Here is a 17,193-nt window from a genome sequence, read left to right on the forward strand (position 1 = left end):
TGGTGTGTACACCTTTAAGATTATATAAATCTGTGATCATACAGTGGCCTCCATCCCCATGGTAACGCGGAGGAGTTTCCCCTTTGTGAGGAAAGCTGTCATGTCACTTCCTGCTGCTGACAAATCAGTTTAGGAGATTAAAATAAAGGGGGGGCGGGGTGCGGGAGCCGGTCTCCGAGAACTGCTGGCTGCGTGGTTTCTGGTTGCCATACACAGAGGCAAACAAAGCCGGGCCGCGCGGGGTAGCCCCGCCCAGCGCCAGGCCCGGCTCGGGTTTCCCGCACCTCGCGGGGGCCAGCCAGGTGGAGCCGGGTCACCCCGGGATGTTTTCCTCCGCAGGTCGCCTTCTGGGGAGCAGGTGGGAGGGCTGCCAACCTCTAGGGGACTTCCTGGGGCTCTGTAGTGCCAGCCTCTCCTCCCCTGTATCAGCTCTGAAGGCAGCCTCCTTCTCTGGAAAACAAAGGTGACAGCACCAAGCAGAAAAACTCGCTCTGCTAAGGGAAATACCTTAGACGCATCTTTTTCTTGGCTGAGGCTTTTTTTTAAATTTTTTTTTTAAGATTTTATTTATTTATTCATGAAGGACAGAGAGAGAGAGAGAGAGAGAGGCAGAGACACAGGCAGAGGGAGAAGCTGGGAGCTCCATGTGGGACTCTATCCCAGGACCCCAGGATCATGACCTGAGCCAAGGGCAGATGCTCAACCACTGAGCCACCCAGGTGCCCCTTGGCTGTGACTTTTTCAGCTAAGCAGCAAGTCCACTCGCTCACTCATTCATTCAACAAATATTTACTAACATCCTAGGCACAGGGACACTTTGGAGCAAGGCAAGGTTCCTACTCTCCATAGCTAATAATGAGGAGAGAGGGGAGAGGAAGAGGGCAATATATAAATAGGATAATTAAATAAGAAGAAGCTGAAGGCTATGAAGGTGGAGTAATAAAAGGGGAGCCTCCCTTAGGTTTTGGTGGTCAGGGAGGGGTGGCCGAGAGGTGAGAGATACAACCCATTTGTGCATTTGAGATGTAAGCTGGGAAGACAGTTCCCTGCCAGAAGGGCAGCAAAGACTTGAGGTTTGAGGGGGATCCTCGCGGACCAGCAGTTAGAACCAGGACCTCGGAGTCAGCTAGACCTGAGTTCAGGTACTGATTCTGCCAGTTATTAGCTGTGTGACTAACTGCGGGTGAGTTACCGACCTCTTAAACTTGAGCTGGGAAGCTCATCGAGTAATATGGTCCAATAACCACTGACCTTCAAAGGCTCTGTAAGGATTAATTGAAAGGCGGTCACCTCTGGGCACATCCGAAAGGCTTGAGAAGGGTTCGTTGTCCTCTTGTGACTCAGCTGGTCCCCATTCTGTCACTCAAGCAGTAGTGCCACTCCCCAGAGTGTCCTGGTGAAGGGGAGCAGGGAGCAATGGGCTGTCCTGCCCCATCCTGACAGATACCCTGAGCCTGTGCCCCTATCATGCTGCCCTCTGGGCCACCAGGGCTTTGTTTGGGGACGGTCTTTGCTTAGAGGCCACCAACCCTAACCCAGTGACTGTGGCAAGGTAGGCCCTTCCTGGCTCTCGGTTTCCTCATCTGTAAGAAGCCCCTGAAGTGACTTTCATGTATTCTCAGCCAGCTCTATGCCCCCTCCTCATCTAAGCCTGGAATGCTCTGGAACCACTGGGGTTCATTTGGGCTGGCCCAGGGAGACAGAAGGAAGAAAAAAAATAGAGATTTTCTGGGAAGGGGCAGCAAGGACTCCTGGGCTCTGGAAGACAGAGGTATGATGGAGATGTAACTGGTACCTGTGGGAATGGTCCCATTACAGTCTCCTGCAAAGTATCGCATACTCCCAGCTCCCTCTTCTCCAACTTTGGGTAATCCTTTGCCATGAACCACACTGCAAAGTTTGGGTTTAAAGCCTTCGTCAAGGTTGACCCCAGCAGACCCTGGAGGTTGGCTGCCTCCTTCTTCATTCTTCTTGTATACGTTCACTTATTCATTCGTTCGATAGATATGTGTTACTTAACCTTTGGTTTGCAAAACACTCAATATTCACCTCTCCACAGCCCTACTCACTCTCTGGGATTTGTAAACTTGTCTATATTCCCTTGATCAGACCCACTTTGGCACATAATTCAAGGTCCTCCAAGATGTGACCACTGCCTGCCTTTCCAGATCATTTTCCTATCCCTGCTCTTATCCCCCATGCATGATGAGACTTGTAGTTGTCATACTACAATATGTTCTTTCTTACTACTCTTACCTCTGCACATCCTATTCTTTTGCTTGAATAATGTCTCCCTGTTCAAAATATCACCAAATCCATGAAGTCTTCTTTGACTTTTAAAACTTCCTCATCTCTCATCAGTGTCCTGAGAACATACAACTTCATCCCATTGCCATAACCAAGGGAAATAGTTGAGAATTGGGCTACTGGGAACTCTGGTGACCTAGAAAGTTCATGTTCCGTACTACACGGAAACTGCCAATCAAGGCAGAAATATTAGACCTTACTTTTTTAAAAAAGTAGACAGGACTTTATATTTTTATGTAAAATCTCCTTTTTTCAGAAACTTTGTATGGACCAAACAAAACATCTGCAGTCTGGCTCCAGCCAATAGGCCATGAGTGTGTGAGTGTTGCTAGTCATCTTTGTCAGTGTCCCAAGGTAAGGGTCCTTCCCTATGAGACTCTGGGCTCCTGGGTCTTAGCCCAGGGCTTGTGAGCCACAGGTACTTATCAGATATGTCTTCTGAATACAAAAGTGAATGACAGTTATTTATCCCCTAGAAAGTGCTCAGTAGATGTAAAAAATCATACAAATTATAAGATTTTGTTCCAAACACCTGGGGTAAAAACAAACCTATCTGTATGGCCCTCAGTGGATCACTTCTCTTAAAGCCTGTTTTGACATGTCTAAAAAGGGAGCGGTGGAAGTATTTGCTGCACGTGGGGTTGTCAAGATTAAATAACATAAAGGCACTAGGGTGGCTCAGTGGTTGAGCGTCTGCCTTTGGCTCAGGTAGTGATTCTAGGTCCTGAGATGGAGTCCTGCATCAGGCTCCCCGCGGGGAACCTGTTTCTCCCTTTGCTTATGTCTCTGCCTCTCTCTGTGTGTCTCTCATGAATAAATAAATAAAATCTTGAAGAAAAAAAGATTAAATGACATAATGTACAGAAAATGTTTTACGTAGTACCTGACACACAGCAAACAATAAATAGTAGCCTTTTTAATGCTCATTACCATGATCATCATCATCATCATGTTTTACTTCCTTCAGATACCTGGTTATTTTTGAATAAAGTTCAGGCACTGTACTTGAAAAATCTAGGAGAGCATTTGAGGCTCCGTGTTGTTATCCTCTTCTCAAGAGGGTTTACCTTTTTTTTTTTTTTAGATTTTATTTTTAAGTAATCTCTACACCCAACATGGGGCTTGAATTTACAACCCTGAGATAGAGAGTTGTGTGCTCTACTTACTGAGCCAGCCAGGTGCCAGAAGGGTTTACTTTGTTGCAGGTGGCCAGGGCACCAGATCACCTCAATGAAACCAGAGATTGAGATGGTTTGAGAAGACCTGACGCTGGGTATTAGACCCAGTGATGACTGCTTCATTCTTATTCCAAGGATGGATCCTTTAGGGGTTTCTACTAAAAGTTTGGGGGATTTACCTGACCCCCCCCCCCAGCTTTGATTATTTCTTCTGGATAATGCACAAATAAGCCTGGGGCGGTACCAGATTCCCCCTCCGTGTGCCTTTAACTCCGTTATGTGTCCCATTAGAGTCTTTTGGAAGCTCTGCTTAAATCTGTAGCCTTTGAGTCTCCTATTGCAGAATTGGCCGATCCTTTGGGGAGATGAGGCTCCAACTGCTGCACTCATCCCTCTGGGTTTTCTTTCTCCAGATCCTGATCCCGCAATTCCTCACTGCCTTATTGTGTTTGGATGTCTTAAATATTTAGAAATATTTTGTCCCACTTTCCTACTCCTCAGCAGTAGGGTGATTCAGAATTATGTGATCTGCCATGACTGGAAGGGAGGTAGACTTTTAAAAAAACCAAGAGCAAAACTTCAACTCATCAGGTTATTTTCTTCCTGTCCTCTGAGCTCTCTCGTGGTTCCCATCTCAAAGACCAAGACCTTACAAGGGCTAAAGGAGCTGACGTGGCCTGTCTTGCTAACAGGTCTCTGACCATATCTTCTGCCCTTCTTCCCCCGACTCATCTCCTCCAGCCGAGCTGGCCTGTGGCTCTTTCAGCATGGGCAAAACTCACCCCTGCTTCGGAGCCCTGTGCTCTTTGCTCTGCCCAGACCACTGTTTGCTCAGATCTCAGCAGAGCCAGCTCCCTTACATCCTATCACTCTCCGTTCAAAAGTCATCTCATCCGTGGGCCACTCCCTGGCCACCTTGCCCCAGCCCTGGCCTCCCATACCCCTTTCTTTGCTTTATTTCTCCACATACACTTACCACCCCCTAATCTTTATTTACTTGTGTTTGGTCTAGCTCCTCATTAGAATGTAAAGGCTTGGGGGCAGGGACTTTGTCCATCTTGTTCACTGTGAGATCTCCTGCTCTTAGAACAGTTCCTGGCCAGTGGTGGGTACGCAGTAAATTTGTTGAATACATGAAAGAACTCTGAAGGCTCTAGACAATTCCTCTCCCTTCTGGGTGGGTCCTGAGCCCACACTAGAGGGAAGTGATTCTTTTCTGTTCAACCAACCTCTTTCCCTTCCACATGAAGCAATTTCCCTTGGAGACTTTCCAGTAACATACAGTGGTGTGCAAATGAAATAAAGTGGATAAAAGCCCTTTGAAAGTGGGAAGTCAGATGAGGGTCCCGGCTATCTGAGATCTGCTATCCTGGGGCTCCATTCTTGCGATCAGGGCTGTGATTCTAGAAGGGATACTGGTGGGAAAACCTGTTCAGGGACTCTACTCTGAGCCCCATCTTCCCACCACTTCTCTCCACATTTCCTCCCTCCTGTCTAGAGGAGAAATCCCCGTGGCGTGTGCCTCTAATGAGGAGAATGGGGCAGTGGGTGATTCATGGGGAAGTCTGTAGGGCTGCTTGGGGCTTATGACTCACAGCTTCTCATCTAATAGAAGAAGAATTAGATATCCATACAGAATCTCCTGGAAATGTCCTTTAGCAAGGTCTCTAGTGACCGCTGGGGATTCTCCCCACAGAGCTTTCAGTAGCACCTTCCTGGCACTCAACACGCTGTGTAGATGAATGGTTGTTGCTCCATAAGTACAGATGGAAGGTGGGCAGCCCTGGTGGCCCAGTGGTTTGGCGCCGCCTTCAGCCCGGGGTGTGATCTTGGAGACCCAGGATCCAGTCCCACGTCCGGCTCCCTGCGTGGAGCCTGCTTCTCCCTCTGCCTGTGTCTGCCTCTCTCTCTCTGTGTCTGTCATGAATAAATAAATAAATAAAATCTTTAAAAAAATACATATGGAAGGAAAAAAGGAAGGGAGGCAAAGAGACGGGGAGGAGAGAGGGAGGTGGGGGAAGGGCATCTGCCTCCCCCATCAGACTGTGAGCCACTGAGATGGGATCATGCCCTTTTCTTTTTTTTTTTTTTTTGTTTTTTTTTTTTTTTTTGTTTTGTTTTTTTTTTTTTGATCATGCCCTTTTCATTCCTATGTCCCCAGCTTCCAATGCGAGGCTTGGCATATAGCTGGGGAAGTGAATGGTTATATAAATGAAGAAATATCTGGGGGGTTTTGAGGGACTTCATTCTACGATATTTCCACCCTGATAGAGTCTGAAGGCAGTGGCAGGAGGGGGTTGTCAGTGGCAGCCAGATTGGGCTGTCATGTCCACTATGAATGATACTAGAGAGGCTAAGGTAGATGGTCCTGTTTGATATAGGTGCTCCAGCCCACAGTCCAGTCATGAAACCAGCCCCTACTGAGCTAACTCAGGCCAGGCCCTGTGTTAGACACTGGACCACAGGGATGGAGAAGCCATGGTCCCTGAACTTGGGCTCTCCGGGCAAGGAGCAGAGATTCATGGGTTGACCCAGGATTTTAGTGCAGTGGTCTGACAGGGAGGTGGTGAGGTGGGGACAGGGCAGGGGGCAGGGAGATGTGGGGGTGGAGGGTGCTCGGAGCAGGTCGAGGGGAGAACAAGGAGGAAGGGCTTTCTGCAGGGGGTGATCCTTGAGCCCTAGAAGCCAGGGGACATGGCAGAGAAAGGCCTCCTGTCCTCAGGATGGTGAGGAATGATCTGAAGCCAGTTTATTACTCAGTAAATTTTATGGAAGGAAGAAAGGCCCCAGACTTGTCCCAAGACTGACCCACTTGCCCTAGAAGTAAGTTCCCAAGAGCCCTCATGAGAGCCCCTATACTTGTCCCCCTCTCTTACAAAATGGACCAGAGCCTTGTGCCTCCTATGGTGTGCCTTTTTTTTTTTTTTTAAGCAGGCTTCAGGCCCAGTGTGAAGTCCAATGTGGGGCTCGGACTCATGAATCTGAGATCAAGACCTGAGCGGAGATCAAGAGTTGGATGCTTAACTGTCTGAGCCACTGAGGCACCCCAGTGGGCATTTCAAAGTGTGGGCACCACAGTACCCTGAGTGAGGCCAAGGGAATGACCTTCAAGGAAGAAAATCTGAAAAGCATTAGCTAGGACCTTGGCCGTAGGCTCCTCTCAATGTGATCATTGGATGAATTGTTTGGGCTGTTTTCCTTTCACTGCAGGCAAAGGAAGGGTTGCCACAGGCTTGGCTTGCCACCCTCCATCACATCGTCATCACCACCACCAACAGCTAATACTTTCTGAGCAGGGCCAGTGGCTTCAGGTGGGAACTTTATGTTCTAGCCCCAAGTGTAGTGTTTCTTTGCTGTGTGACCCTCAGCAAGTTACCTAGCCTCTCTAGTTTCCTACTCATAAAATGTGGAGAAGACAAACTTACCATGGACCTGAAACCTATAGAGTACAGTGTCTCATGAAGGGAAGATAACTTTATTGGGACTGCCTTGTTCCCTCCAGCACAGAGTGAGCATTTGGACTCCCACTCATACTGACTTTGGATGTGATGGGGCACAGCTAGCATTGAACCTTGGCTACTCTACTAACGCTGTTTCCCTAGTATAAAGGGCCCTGCAGTCTTGGAGACACAAGACCTGAGGTCCCATTTGGACCATTGCTCACCATGTTGTAAAGTCTATAAGAGACTAGGGACTACTTGTTTCTAATATCAGGCCAGAGCTAGTGCCTAACTTAGCCATGATAGCTCAGCGGGGGAGAAGGTAAGGGAAGTCTCTTAATTTATTGAGTGCCTACTAGGACTATTTGCTTTACATATGTGATTTATTTAATGCTCCCCACTGGCCTCTCTGGCAAGGCCAATTATTATTATTATGTCACAAAGAGTAGTTACCAAGGATTGGAACAGTTGACATCTTGCCTAGAGCCACACATTGGGCTGCAAACAGTGTCTGGTCCCAGGCCCAAATCTGTCAGGGTTTTTCCTCTGCACCAGGCAAGACAAGAATGAGTCCTGCCCTCATTCTGAGGCCCACCATCCTGCTTTAAGATTAGGGGAGGTGGAAAGTGCTAATGATGAAGAACTGGACGAGACTTTTCCACTAGGGCTCCTGGGAAGGGGGTTTATGTAATCCTGTGTCCTCGGCACCCTCAATAAATTCATAGACCATGATTAAACTATGTAAGGCATAGATGGCTGGTTGCCCCCAGTATCTGTTCTTCTTCCTTAGTAATAGATTTTTAGCCAAGGTGTATGTCTTACATTTCCCAGTTTCCCTTGCAGCCAGGTGTGGACATTTGAATATAGGCGTAGGTGTGTAATTTCCAGAGAGTGTTCTTAAAGAGAGGGGAAATGTTTTTCTTCCCCCTTTCCTTCATCTTGTTGCCTGAAACACAGATGTGATGGCTGGTGCTAAAACAGCCATTTTAAACCATGAGGCAATGTTGGGCATGATGGCAGAACAGGAAAATAAAGGAGTCTGAGTCCCTGAGGACTGACTGTTGGGGGATAAGTCTCCATGGAATTTTTATACTTCTTGTGATAACTTTTGTCCGAAGACATTTTTTTCAAGAATGTTTGTATGGCAAATAGTCAAGGAAAACAGAGATAAGAGAATAGATTTGTTTCCTAACCAGGATAATAAAGAATATTATTCTCCAGAACAAATGTTGGTGAGATTTCCTAGTAGTTTTTTTTTAGAAGATTAAGAGTTTTCTAAATTCAGTGTGTTTCAGTTCTGACACAAATTCACAGTGTGCACAGCATCTGCCTGGGTCTCCTGTATTGGCCCCATGGAATTTAGGGACCAGGGAGGACCAGTGTAAACATGAACCTCATGCTGCCTGCTGTACTCTAATGAAATCCTTTTCTCTGACCCAGGAGGCCTGTGTCTTCTGCAAGCATCTGGAGACTATGGTGGGTTCACTTGGTAGTTTGCAAGTAGGAAGGACATCTTGGACCTTTTGTGTTTCTAACAAGGACTTCAAGGAACAGGGCACAATCTTTGGCTCTAGTGAGCTTTTCTTCCCTGCCTTTTCCTAACTTTATTGTGATAAAATTTACCTCAAAAAATGCATCTATTTTAAGTTTAAAGTTAATGAACTTTGACATATTCATGCAGTTTCATATATATGCCTGCCAACACATCCAAGATATAGAGCATATCCATCCAAAAAATTCCCTCATACCTCTTCCCAGTCAATCCCTACTCCCTAACTCAGCCAGCCAGGCATATGCTTTTTGTCACCATAGATTAAATTTGTGGTTTCTAGAGTTTCACATAAATGGAATCATATAGTATTCTTTCTCTTGTTGTGTCTGGGTTCTTCCATTTAGCATAATTTTAAAAGATTAGTCTATCAGTCTATCTTGCTTTATACATCAGTAGGTTTTTTTCTTCCTTTCCTTGGTACCCATATCTTTTCCCAACCCACAGATGCCTGTATTTATTATTGTGGCTTTTTTTTTCTTTTCTTTTTGAAGTAACACTCAGTGCTATATTCATTTCAGGTGAACAATATAATGATTCAGTAGTCCTATACATTATTCAGTGCTTATCATGCTAAGTGTACTCTTAATCCCCTTTATCTATTTCATCCATCCACCCTCCACATGTATCAGCAGTTTGAGAAAAATTATTTAATAGGCTTTATTTTTTAGAGCAGTTTTAAGTTCACAGAAAAATTGAACAGAAAGCACAGCGAGTTTCCAACACCGCCTGTCCCCACACAGGAACAACCTCCTGCCCTATCAACATATCACACCAATGTGGGACATTTGTTACAATTGATCACCCTAAATCCATAGTTTTCACTAGGGGTCATTCTTGGTGTGGTGCATTCTATGGGTTTGAATGAATGTATGATGACATGTATCCATCATCATAGTGTCATGATGGCTACAGTATGTAGCCTTTTCAGACTGGTTTCTTTCATTTAGTAGCCTGCATTTTAGTTTCCTCTCTGTCTTTTTGTGGCTTCGTAGCCCATCCTTTTTAGTGTTGAATAATACTCCCTTGCCTGGATGTACCATAGTCAATCTATCCATTCACCCACACAAGGACATCTTCATTGCTCCCACATTTTGGCAATTATGAATAAATAATTACATATGTAATTCATAAATACTGTTAAAAATAATTATGAATAAAGCTGCTATAAACATCCGTGTGTAGGTTTTTGTGGACATAAGTTTTTAGCTTCATTGGGTAAGTATCAGCAAGCCCGATTACCGGGTGGTATTGTAAGAGCATGTTTGTTTTTGTGAGAAATGATGAACTGTCCTCCAAGGTGGCGGTGCCATCTCATATTCCCCCGCAATGAATGAGAGTTCTTGTCGCTTTCATCCTCACCAGCATTTTGTGCTGTGTTTTGGATTTTGGCCATTCTAATAGACATGTAGTGGTATCTGGCTTTACCTTGTGATTCTCTAATGACATATTTGCCATCCTTATATCTTCTTTGGTAAGGTGTCTTTTCACATCTTTGGCAATTTAAAAAAATCCAGTAGCTTGTTTTTTTTTATTATTGAACAAGTTTTTTTGTAAATTTTGGTTAACAGTCCTTTATAAGATGTGTCTTTTGCAAGTATTTTCTCCCAAGCTGTGGCTTGTCTCTTCTTTCTCTTGAATCTGGTGAGCTTTTATGTGTGAGAGAAAATTATATTTCTGTATTCCCATGTTGTTTAAACCATTGTTATGCTGGGCATGTCTTGCACTGGAAATGAATTTTAACTTATACATGAAGTTAAAGGTTCCAGTGGCTTCCATGCATGTATTTTTGCTCCCTGTCTGCGCTGTAAGTGCCTGTGGGGCAGGGGCTATGTCCTATGTCATCTTGTTTTACGGTTGCAGTCCCAGGCCTAGTACAGGCCTGGCACATAGTAGGTGCTAAAGAAATATTTTGGATAATGAATGAATGAGGGTGTCTGGCTGTGAATTGATGCCCTTCCTGGATGCTCAGGTTTTGTCAGACCCTGGTGGGCAGTTCTCCTTTCTCTGCTTTTCCAACAGCGACAGGGAGGTGGCCTCTGGTCCTTGGGGGACTGGTTGCAGAACATACTCCTTCTTCCGCTTCTGTTTCCCTCACAGAACATAGGCAGGCAGGCTAGGGTGGGATTCAGGCAGCAGAACAGGGAGCACAGGCCATGTTTCTGCTCCAGCATGTGGCAGTGGCCCCAGGCATACCGGCCTCTCAGCCCTGGCCCCTCCTGCTGGGTGCAACACCTTTCTGCCTTTCTCCCCCTTAGATCAGAGCTGTGAGGCTCAGGCCAGGAGGCTGGGCAGGAAGCTGGAGCCCCCACAGATGCTCCCAAGCATCCTCCTTCTCTGTTGGCTTTGGGTTCTCACCGGCTCGATGGAAAGCAGGTAGGGGGCAGATATCAAATCTTGGGAATTGAAGGTAGTTTGAAGATAGTTTGAAAATGCATATTCAACTTTTTTTTTTTTTTTAAACCCTGTGTACCACCAGCAAAAAGCAAGTTTGACCAAAATCTTCTTGGGGGTGGGGTAGGGGTTGTGGAGAAATCGAAGCAAAGGTATTAAAGATTTGGAAACATTGCCTTAAGAATGGAGACACATTTGCATAGTAAAAATGAGATGCCTGTCATGAGTGTGTGTGTGTGTGTGTGTGTGTGTGTGTGTGGCTGTTTAGTGGGTGCACAGGTGCAGGTAGGCACAGAGGGAGCAGCTGTGTGTTTCTGTCTGCATGAGCCCCGCTGAGGCCCTTGTGTGATTGCTCAGGTGTGAACACATGCGATGTACCATCTTTTCTGGATGGAGGGGAAGGCCATGTTATGGGATGGAGGAGGGGACATCTCTGAGTGGACGGCCAGGGTGGTCCTGCCTAAGTGGGAGCCAGCCTCTTCTGTGTTGGCTGAACTTGGTCACCCAGGCCAGCAGAGCTCATGGTCATTTAAGGTGGTGGTTGGTGCAGGCAGCTCATTGGGTGGCAGGCCACTGGGGGCCAAGATGGTGCAGGGCTTCCGGGGGGGCCTGGGAGCTATTTTTAGTGGCCTGGGCTAACTCCCAAATCCTGCTGACTATTTCTGGCAGCAGAAGACTGCCCTGAAGGATGTGGAAAATTTTCATGTTAAGAATGTCTGGTTTCCCTTTGGCTGTGCAAGGTCAGAGCTGGGAGACCAGGACAAAGGGCTTGAGGCCTGAGGCCTTCTGGGAAAATTCACCAGCACTTAGAGCATGAAATGGCTATATTACTGCCCTCTGGACAGTGGCATGGACTTTTAAAAACACCAGAGTCATTGTGGGTAACCATCTGTCCTGGTTCGCCTGGGCTGTCCTAGTTTTAGTACCAAAAGGGCATCCAGGACATCTTTCAGACCCAGGTAAACTGGGACAGTTGGTCCCAGTCAATTAAGTGCCATTTCAACCTCTTTTGGTTCAAGAAGTGAATTAATAAGAATAAGAATTGAATTACCTGCATCATCTTCCAGCCAGTTTATAATTAACCTATACAGTTAGCACTATCACTCTAGGAAGCTGAGGCGCGGGGAGGCAAAGCAACCTGCCTATTGCAGAACAACTAACTAGCTGAGTGGTTGGCCAGGATTTCAATTCTGCTGTTCTGGGGCCAGAGCCCCCTCAGTTATGCTGCTCAGAAATAGCATGCTTTTAGATCCAGGAAAATCTGGGTTCATTCACTTTCTAGCTAGACACTTAACTTGGAATAAATAATACCTATTTGGCCAGGTTGTCATGAGGATTAAATGGGAAAGTGTCATCGCACGAGGCCTGGCATTAGTAGGTGCTCGGGAAGTACTGGCTTTGTTCTCCTCTGCTGTCCCTTTTGCGATGGTAAGACCTGGCTGTGTGGATCTGCTGGTCTACATTGTTCTGAGGCCAACCCCTTACAGTCTGCACAGAGTGGCTCCTGGACACCAGAGGCCTCCGACTTGCCGCCCTCTTGGGCTCCCATGCCAGGCAGTGAGGGAGGGAAGCAAGACTGCAGTGAGAGAGAACCAGGGCTGGCTAGCCCCCACCCCGCTTCCACCCTATTGGCCTTGGCCTCCCTGTTCCCTGGCCTCCACTTTCCTCAGCTGTAGAATGGGGGAGTAAGCCCATAATGGAGTGGGGTGGGGTTCAGGGAGGTCCTGCTGTGGGACCTGCTGTCCCCCCCTCCCCAAGGTCACCCTTCTCCAGACAGTTCCAGAGCATGAGTGACCCTGTGAGGGCGGTAGGGCTGGGGCTATGGATGGGGGCACGGGAGGTGCGGACGTGCGTGCACAGCCTGGCATGAATGGAATGTGCTGGCCCCGCTGAGACTTGCTGTTCCTTCCGCAGGCCCCACGTCAGCGCCCAGCAGGAAGGGCCAGGCAGCCTTGCGTTCCCAGCCGCCCTCCTGGCTGGGGAAGTGGCTGAACAATAGAGCCACCCGAGGGACCATGCCTGTGTGTGTGTGTGTGTGTGTGTGTGTGTGTGTGTGTGTGTGTATGGTATGTGTGGTGTGTCTATGTGGTGGGGTGTGTGTGTGGTGTGTGTGTGTGGTGTATGTGAGGTGAGGAGAGGGATGTGGGAGAGTGTTGTGTGGGATGTGTGTGAGGAGGTGTATGTAGCAGGGGAAGTAAGGTGTGTGTGGTGGTGTGTGGTGGGACGTGTGTGTGGTGTGTGAGGTGTGGGTGTGGTAGGTGTGTGTGGGAGGGTAGTGTATAGTGTGTGTATGTGGTGGGGGTGTGGAGGGGTATGGTGTATGTATGTAGTGGGATGTGTGTGTGGTGTGGGTGTGATGGGTGTGTGTGAGAGGGTGGGGTATATGTGGGAGGTGTGTGTATGGTGTGCAGGGGGATGGCATGTGGGATGTGTCTGTTTGGTGGGATGTGTGTACATGGAGTGTGGTGTGTGTGTGGCAGGGGGTGGGGGGGGAGCAAGGAGGTGTGGTTATATATATATATATGTGGGTGTGTATGGTGTGAGTATGTGCTGTGGGAGGGTATGTGTGGGTGGGTGTGGTATGTGTGTGGGGTGTGTGTGTGTGTGTGTGTGTGTGTGTGTGTGAGGAAGAACAAAGAGAGACCCCCTTACTGGGTTTAGTAGGGTAGTCAGTCACGACCACATTTTCTCATCTTGTATCCAGAGACACCCTGGGAGGGAGGCACTAGCACCCTCACTGCACAGGAAACTGGTGCAGAGGTGGCTACAAGGTGGGTGTGTGTGCTGCTTGGCCCTGCTGTCTTCCGCCACCTTCCAGCAGTGCTTTTGGACTGAGATTGGGGCAGGGGAGAGGCTCAAAACCCTTGTTGTGTGCCCTGGTTCTGCAGTTCATAGAAAGCATGCATGGACACAGCCTCTGATAAGAGAACTGAGCTCTCTGCACATACCGGAATAAGGCTGTGAGTTCACCAGCAGCCGCATTTTACAGGTGGCCAACAGAGGCTCAGAATAATGTGTCTACTTATACTGCAAATACATATTTAGTGTACCAAGAAGGACTTTTTTTAAAAAAGGTTTTATTTATTTATTCATGAGAGACACACAGAGAGAGAGAGAGAGAGAGAAAGAGAGAGAGAAGCAGAGACACAGGCAGAGGGAGAAGCAGGCCCCATGCAGGGAGCCCAACGTGGGACTTGATCCTGGGTCTCCAGGATCATGCCCTGGGCTGAAGGCAGAGCTAAACTGTTGAGCCCCCCCAGGCTGCCCCCAAGAAGGACTTAAGCTCCTAAAGAAAAGAAAAAAATTACAATTAATCTTACCTTTCCTATATAATTGGTACCTCAGGGTAATCAAATGGTTACACACACACACCACAATCAAATGGATGCTGGGAAGTTTCTATTTATAGATTTAAACCTGCTTAAAAGTGTAGAAGGAATGATAGAATTAGAGACACAACATCGTGAACCTCTAATGGATGATTTGGGCAGCACAAAAAGACAGGATGAGCCTCCTGATGGAAGAACATGCACCACCCGTGATGTGGTCTTGCCTCAAACTTAAACCCGAATCTCATTGAGTCCCTAGATTTGTACAAATTATAGGAACTACAGGGGACAGAGGAACATGTTAAATGGCACCCCAGGGATGCAGTCACCTTCAGATGCTGAAAAATGTAGATTGACAGCTGCTTTCTTCTACAGATAAATTGCAAATGAGAGAGAAACAGTAATTAAGTAAACAAACAGAGGGGGAATCGAAAGAGTAAGGGGAGATTTGGAGACACATCCAACAACCACCAGTTGTAGACCTTATTTAGAATTCTGATCTAAACAGATTGTCAAACAACCAAAGAAACTCCAATAGATGAAAACCACTTATGAAATAAGAATTTGAATAGATCCCTAAGAATAGCCTGGCTGGGGCCTAGGGATCTACTTTAAACAATGCTCCTAGATGGAATTCTTGGGATCAGCTTTAAGACTCCTAACTTCTGGGATGCCTGGGTGGCTCAGCGATTGAGCATCTGCCTTCAGATTAGGTCATGATCCCAGAGTCCCAGGATCAAGTCCCACATCAGGCTCCCTGCATGGAGCCTGCTTCTCCCTCTGCCTCTCTCTCTCTCTCTCTCTCTCCATGTCTCTCATGAATAAATAAATAAAATCTTTAAAAAAAAAAAACAAAAACTCCTAACTTCTTTGGGTAAAATGGAAACTGCCCCAGGGCATAGATACCTGCCTGCCTCCTCCCCCTGCATACTCCAGCAGACAGGCATTCACTGGCATTTGTGGGAGGAGGGAGAGATGGCTTTCTCTATTCTGTCCTCTCCACTCAGGGTCATCTTTTTTTAGCACATGCATCTTGTAGGTAGCCAGGATCTGTTCTTTTTGTCTGCTCAGAATTCAGTGTTTAAAATTAGACCCCTTGAGCCAGGGGCTGCTGTGATCCTGCTCCCTGGGAAACAGTGTAAACAACGAGCTCCAGTTGCTGGGACATAGCACATGTGTCCAAATCCGGGGCGGCCCTGGATGGGGATTGATGTCCCCACCCCTTTAAGGACAGCCAGCTGAAGTCCAGCAGGAGCCCTCGAGCCAGGATCTTAGTGGTGGGGGCTGGGATGTGAGCCTTGTGTTGTCTTTTCTGGATGGTCTTTCCATTTTAAAGTTGGAGAAATGGTGTTGCCGGGAGCCTTGCCCAAAGTCAAACAGCAAGGCTTTTTTATTATTATTTTTATAACTTATTTTTAATATAGTCAATATTATCATATAGAAAATATTATATAATAAATGAATAAAACAATATTTTTATCATGTGTATTAATTCATACATATTGGCTTTTGAAAAATTCCTATTTAAAATGGTTGGCTTTCATTTTAATGGGTTAGGCCATGTCCATGGCAAAAGATTCAAAAGTGGGACACCTGGGTGGCTCAGTGGTTGAGTGTCTGTCTTCAGCTCAGGGCATGATCCCAGGGTCCTGGGATCGAGTCCCACATCAGGCTCCCCATGGGGAACCTGCTTCTCCCTCTGCCTATGTCTCTGCCTCTCTCTGTGTGTCTCTCATGAATAAATAAAATCTTTAAAAATTAAAAAAAAAAGATGCAAAAGTACCCAGGAATCTGATCTGTGATAAGTGACTCCTTTCCATACCTAACCCTAGTCTCCTAATTCTCCTTTTGAGAAACTGATAGCAGTTTCTCATGTGTCCTTCCAGAGATGGTCTGGCTAGCCTTTCCCATTAGGGTTTCATGAGAGAACTAGGTCTGAAAGCCCCATGGAATCATTGTGTGTTAGCCTTTCTCCTCTGCATCCCATATGGTTCCAGTCATGAACCGCCCTTTAGTGAACTGAGAATTTTCTCATGTCATTTTCCATGTTTGGGGTCAGATCTTGACCCCCAGCTGGTCAATTAAACAAACTGTTCCATACTTTTCTTTTCCCCTTACTTTATCTTGGAGATGGCATATTGTTCCCACATGGAGAGCTGCCTCTTTGTTATGGCTGTGGGGTACCCCACCATGGAGATGTAGGTGATTCATTCATCTGCCTCCTCTGGTGGGCATGTAGGTCATTGCCAGCCTTTTGCTTCTATCCACGATGCTTTGTGTATACTCTCAGACACATGGGCAAGGGCATCTGTGAGATGAACCCCTAGAGGAACAGGACCTTATTGATTGATGTCAGACCTGGTCCTACTGCCCAGGCTTCTGGGGCCAGGATAAAAAGATTTTGCAGCCCAGTCTGGGAACCTGACTTGGTTGTGCCATCTGTGAGTTAAAGGAGGGGAACAAGAATTCCAGAAATTCAAGGAAGAAAGTGAACAGTTATTCTGGACCTACTACATGTTAGGCATTTCCATGTTGGCTTCTTTAATTCTCACCAAAGCCCTGTGAGGAGGGTTCCCATTTTACTGCAGAAACTCAGAGAGGTTAAATCGCTTGCTCTGGGAGCACATAGTGGGTGAGTAGCAAAACTGGAATTTGACCCCCAGTAATTCTGAATTCAGAGCTTGTGCCTTTTCTGCTCTACCGTCTGATGGGGCTGCAAGTGTTTTTAGAATGGCCAAGGGTCAGGCTGGCCTGTTGCCCACCTCCAGAGGGCAATGTGTCATTCACATTGTAGTCTGTGCGCTCGGTGTCCCCAGCACTGCACAGTGCATGCACACGGCGACGTGCTGAGATGCCCATGCTCTGCTCTCAGCAGCAGCAAAATCACTAAACACAATCGCCGCCTTTAAGACCACGCAACAGCCAATCACCTAATTCATGAATTGTTTTTCTCTGTGTTCATTAAGAAATCATTAGTAGATACTAATCATATCAAA

At 46.8% G+C, this 17,193-nt stretch overlaps 1 long non-coding RNA gene across 1 annotated transcript; it reads left to right on the plus strand.

Annotated features, from left to right (window-relative positions):
- Window positions 1-141: 141 nt before the first annotated feature.
- LOC144312616 (uncharacterized) lies at window positions 142-8,578 on the plus strand. Its single transcript, XR_013378116.1, has 3 exons — window positions 142-463; window positions 6,696-6,796; window positions 8,366-8,578. It is a non-coding gene; the product is annotated as an uncharacterized LOC144312616 (long non-coding RNA).
- Window positions 8,579-17,193: the final 8,615 nt, after the last annotated feature.

This window comes from Canis aureus, chromosome 4 (genome assembly GCF_053574225.1).
Source record: "Canis aureus isolate CA01 chromosome 4, VMU_Caureus_v.1.0, whole genome shotgun sequence".
In the NCBI taxonomy this organism is placed as follows: domain Eukaryota; kingdom Metazoa; phylum Chordata; class Mammalia; order Carnivora; family Canidae; genus Canis; species Canis aureus.